The sequence below is a fragment of the Ranitomeya imitator genome, chromosome 2 (assembly GCF_032444005.1).
Source record: "Ranitomeya imitator isolate aRanImi1 chromosome 2, aRanImi1.pri, whole genome shotgun sequence".
Classification (NCBI taxonomy): Eukaryota; Metazoa; Chordata; class Amphibia; order Anura; family Dendrobatidae; genus Ranitomeya; species Ranitomeya imitator.
In genome coordinates, this window is record NC_091283.1 from 686940625 (window position 1) to 686946059 (window position 5435).

Genomic DNA, 5435 nt, shown 5'->3' on the forward strand with positions numbered 1-5435 from the left:
TAAGTCCCACCAGTATTAGGTCGCCTGGTCGGAGCAGATTTTACACATTGTGATGAATGTGTGGCTAAGAACCTCACATTCATAAATATAGTAAATATTGCAGTATATCCAATAATTGCTTTAGTTGTTAGCACTTGCCTAGTGTTGCTGCATCCCTTGTGCTTGCTTATACAGTGATATGTCTCAGATATACAAAGAAAACATTTTGTAACTTATACCAGTGTGAACTGAGCCCATGTGGTGATATCATAGTGCTGCTCAACTGTGCCTCCATTTCATTCAAAAATTATCATTGCCCGCAGGTATAGAAGGTTGTCATCCCATGGGGCATTATTTCCGCTCTTCAAGATAATAAGGAAATTTTAATTGCGTTGTTAATTGATTTTTTTGCACAACATTATTACCCTGATTGATTGCAGTGTGGATGAAAACATTAGACAGCAACAGCTACGAGGAAACCGACAGAGAGCAAGAGCCTTGTGCAGAATAGATAGCCTTGATGTTAAAAGCCTCAGCCTTCCGATAAGTCTATTCATGACATATTGATGGTCCTTGAAAAGGAGGAAACTGATTGTATACAGAATGCAATCATTAAAGCCACTTCAACTAGCTCTTGATAAATTTGTTTTTTCCTGAAGGTTTCAGTGAAAGAGGGGTTTTCCTCTGCTCCTACTCTTTGCTGTGTATCTCACTCAGTGTAATATATCATGCAAATTGCCTCGTCAGAGAAAAAAAGGACTTGAACTCTATAGCGCCACCTGTTGGAAGTAGCGATCCTACAAGTCACAATCAACCCTTCAACGAGTCTTGCAATATGACTTAGGATAAATACCCAAATCAGTATCTCAATTCGCATACAGTACATGGTAATATATCAGTGTTTTAGCTATTGAATGGTGAGAAGGCAATAAGCTATTTGGTAGTTATGCGGTAGGGGTCCCTTATGTGTTGCCCAACTAATGATGACACTCTGCTTACAGTCTTATCAAACTGCATTCGTAAAATCAGCCAGCTTACAGTGTTACAGTAAGTACTTTGTTCACTACAGTCACCCATAATAGTCTGAGTAGTCGTGGCCGGTCTGAGTAGTCGTGGCCGAGTGGTTAAGGCGATAGACTAGAAATCCATTGGGGTTTCCCCGCGCAGGTTCAAATCCTGCCGACTACGGGTATGTTAATATAGTTTTTTATAGGCTGAACTGGATGGACAAATGTCTTTTTTTGGCCTTACTGACTATGTTACTATGTTACTTAAAGGGGGTCTGCTGGCTCAAAATGACTGTTCAAACCAAGCATACCACCTGATAGGGAGCATAACCCTAATAAAAAAAAATTATGCTAATGAGGTGCTCAGTGCACCCTGGTTTTGGCCAATCACTTCACAGTACCTCTCCACATACATGTTTTCAGCTTTGGATTAGCCCAAGTGTTGTGTGTGATGAAGGGATCTCATCTAGGGATCATAAAGTACTGACCTGGATGATGGACCAAAATCCTGCCAATTCATTTTCCCATCTCTTCTAGTAGATTTATGTCCTCTGTAAGGGTGTGGACTGTAATGTCGTATTCCTGCCCCTGAAGACAACAATCAGGTAAAGGGAATATTCTCCTGCATGTTTGTGCAGGTATTGTGATGGAAGGACCATGTTATGCCGGTTATAGGAATGTAATGTGTAGTCAGGGCTGGCGTTAGCGGCATGCAGACAGGCAGCTGCCTAGGGCCCCCGCTCCCCCAGGGGCCCCCAGCCAGTGGCATTCCGCTAATAGAGGCACATCACGCAGTCGCTATGGGGCCCGTGGGTCTGGGGGGCCTGCCTTCTGCCAGAGCCAACTCCCCCCACCAACTCCCCCCATTGAACTATAGTTCAAATCAATGATGGAGGAGAGAGCATCAGCTAATGCTCCCTCTCCCATCATTCTCCCCTGCCTCTGACACTGGGGGTGCACAATGACGTTAATTAGTCGCACAACCGCTGTGTGCCGGGCCCAGGCTGTTCAGCACCTGCACACGAGATGTTGCTGCCATATTGGTAGAGCCTGTGGTGGCTGCTGGGAATGGGTACTGGCGGCTCCAGAGTTGGCGGGGGCACATGAACCGAGCCGCCCAGGTGGTGGATGCCTCGGCGGCTCAGCCATCTGGAGAATCTGAGGGTGAACATGAAGGTGTACGGGACCGGCAGCAGTGATGTGTGTCTGCTGCCCATGTGTCGCCATCCTTGGCCCCCAGCATCCCCAGCCCCCTGTGACACCAGTTCTGTTTCCTTCATGATCTGCCCTTGCTCCCTGCTCTCCCATGTCACATGTCCTCTTAGGTTTCCAGGTTCAGGTCATTGTGCTCCTCTGGGCACCAGTACGCACTTTGTCCCTCCTCCCCTGGTCCCCCAATGCTCCCCATTCCCCATTCCCTGAGTCCTCCTGCACCCCCATGCATTCCCTGCCCCTTGTCCCCATGTGACCCATCTGCCCTGCTCTCAAGTCTCCCCTGCATCCCCTTGTTCCCCATCTCTCTTGTCCCCTTTCTCGCCATGTGTCCCCCATCTACCCTGTCCTCATAATCCATGTGCCCCTTCTTCCCTGTTCCTATGTCTCCCCCTCTCTTCCCCTATTACCTTGCAGCCCAACTCTCCCCGTGTGTCCTTATCTACTCTGCCCTCGGAGTCCACTTGTGTCCTCTTGTGCCTGTCTCCCTTGTCCCCTTGTGTCAGTCTCCATTGCCGCCTAGTTCACGTGTGTTCCCTAGTGCCCTTCTCCCCTTCCTGTTACTCCCCATAAGTCCCCTTGTGTCTTTCTCCCTGGTTCCCTTGTGCCTGTCCCTTGTCCCAGTGTGTCCCCTTGTGTGAGTCTCCCTTGCCCATTAGACCCATGTGTCCCCTTGTGTCAATATCCCTTGCCAACTAGTCCCCGTGTGTCCCCTTGTGTTAGTATCCCTTACACACTAGTTCCTGAGTGTCCTTGTGGAAGACTCCCTTGCCCACTAGTACCCGTGTATCCTCTTGTGTCAGTTTTCCTTTGCCCACTAGTCCCCATGTGTCCCCTTGTACCAGTTTCCCTTGCCCACTAGTCCCCGTGTGTCCATCTCCCTTGTCCCCTTGTGTCAGTCTCCCTTGCCCACTAGTCCCCATGTGTCCCCTTGTGCCTGTCTCCCTTGTCCCCTTGTGTCAGTCTCCCTTGCCCACTAGTCCCCATGTGTTCCCTTGTCAGTCTCCTTGGCCCACTAGTCCCAGTGTCCCCTTGTGTTAATCTCCCTTGCCCACTAGTCCCTGTCTTCCCTTGTGTCAGCCTCCCTTGCCCACTAGGCCCTGTATGTCCCCTTGTGCCTGCCTCCATTGTCCCCTTGTGTCAGTCTCCCTTGCCCACTAGTCCCCATGTGTCCCCTTCTGTCAGCCTACTTTGCCTACTAGTCCCCATGTGTTCCCTTGTCAGTCTCCCTGGCCCACTAATCCCTGTGTGTCCCCTTGTGTCAATCTCCCTTGTCCCCTTGCGTCAGTCTCCCTTACTCACTAGTCCCTGTGTGTCCCCTTGTGCCCTTCTCACCTGCCTTCTAGACCCCGAGTGTCCCCTTGAGCCTGTCTTCCTTGCTCCCTAGCCCCCTATGTCACCCTTGTGCCTGTCTCCCCTAGCCCCCTTGTGTTCTTCTCCCCTGCCTCCTAGTCACTGATTGCCCCATGTCTTTCTCACTGCCCCTGTATGGAGGGGCTGCAATATACTATGAGGGGGCTGCATTATATTCTATGGGGGTTACATTATATTGTATGGTGGGGCTGCATTATACTTTTGTGGGGTGGCTGCATTGTACTCTGTGCGGTGGCTGCATTATACTTTGTGGGGTGGCTGCTTTATACTCTGTAGGGTGGCTGTATTACACTCTCTGTGTTGGCTGCATTATACTCTGTGGGGTGGCTGCATTATACTATATGTATGCTGCATTATACTGTATCGAGGACTATGGGGAACACATTATAATATATGAAGAACTGTTGGGTGCATTATACCATGGGGAGTGAATTGTACAACATGGATGTCTATGGCGGGGCATTATACCACATGGAGCACTATGAGGGGTGCATTATACTATATGGAGCACTATGAGCAGTGTATTATGCTATATGGAGCACTATGAGGAGTATATTATACTATATGGAGGACTGAGGAGTGTATTATGCTATATGGAGCACTATGAGAAGTGCAGTATACTATATGGAGGACTGAGCAGTGTATTTTAATATATGGAGGACTATGAGGAATGTATAATACTATATGGAGGATTATGAGGGGTGCATTATACTATATGGAGCACTATGAGGAGTATATTATACCATATGGAGGACTGAGCAGTGGATTTGAATACATGGAGGACTAGGAGGAGTGTATTATACTATAAGGAGCACTATGAGGAGTGTATTATGCTATGTGGAGCACTATGAGAAGTGTATTATACCATATTGAGGACTCTCTACCACAACATATCAGACTCTCGCCTACCCCAGAAACCTTCAAAAAGAACCTCAAGGCTCACTTCTTCCGACAAGCCTACAGCCTGCAGTGATCTTCAACCTACTGAACAGCCGCACAACCAGCTCTACCATCTCCAAGTGTATTCTCACCCATCCCCTGCAGACTGCGAGCCCTTGCGGGCAGGGTCCTCCCTCCTTATGTACCTGTATGCCTTGTTTTTTGCTCATGTTTAATTGTATTTGTATATATTTGCCCATTTTTTCACACGTAAAGCGCCATGCAATAAATGGCGCTATAAAAATGTATAATAATAATACTATATGGAGGACTATGAGGATTGTATAATACTATATGGACGACTGAGGACTGCATAATACTATATGGAGGACTGAGGAGTGTATTATACTATATGGAGGACTGAGGAGGGTATAATACTATATAGAGGACAGAGGAGTATATTTTAATATATGGAGGACTATGGGGAGTGTATAATACTATATTGAGGACTGAGGAGTGTATTATACTATATGGAGCACTATGAGGAGTGTATTATGCTATATGGAGCACTATGAGGAGTGTATGATACTATATGGCGGACTGAGGAGTATATTTTAATATATGGAGGACTATAGGGAGTGTATAATACTATATTGAGGACTGGGGAGTGTATTATACTATATGGAGCACTATGAGGAGTGTATTATGCTATATGGAGCACTATGAGGAGTGTATGATACTATATGGAGGACTGAAGAGTGTATTATACTATATGGAGCACTCTGAGAAGTGTATTATGCTATATGGAGCACTATGAGGAGTATATTATACTATATGGAGGACTGAGGAGTGTATTTTCATATATGGAAGACTATGAGGAGTGTATTATATTATATGGAGGACTGAGGAGTGTATTATACTATTTGGACGACTATGAGGGGTGCATTATACTATATGAAACACTATGTGGTGTGTATACTATAT

The 5435-nt window shown here is 46.8% G+C and overlaps 1 non-coding gene across 1 annotated transcript; it reads left to right on the forward strand.

The window, feature by feature from the left end:
• The first annotated feature begins 1085 nt into the window (after nucleotides 1–1085).
• TRNAS-AGA (transfer RNA serine (anticodon AGA)) lies at nucleotides 1086–1167 on the forward strand. The gene has a single exon. It is a non-coding gene; the product is annotated as a tRNA-Ser (tRNA).
• The last annotated feature ends 4268 nt before the right edge of the window (nucleotides 1168–5435 follow it).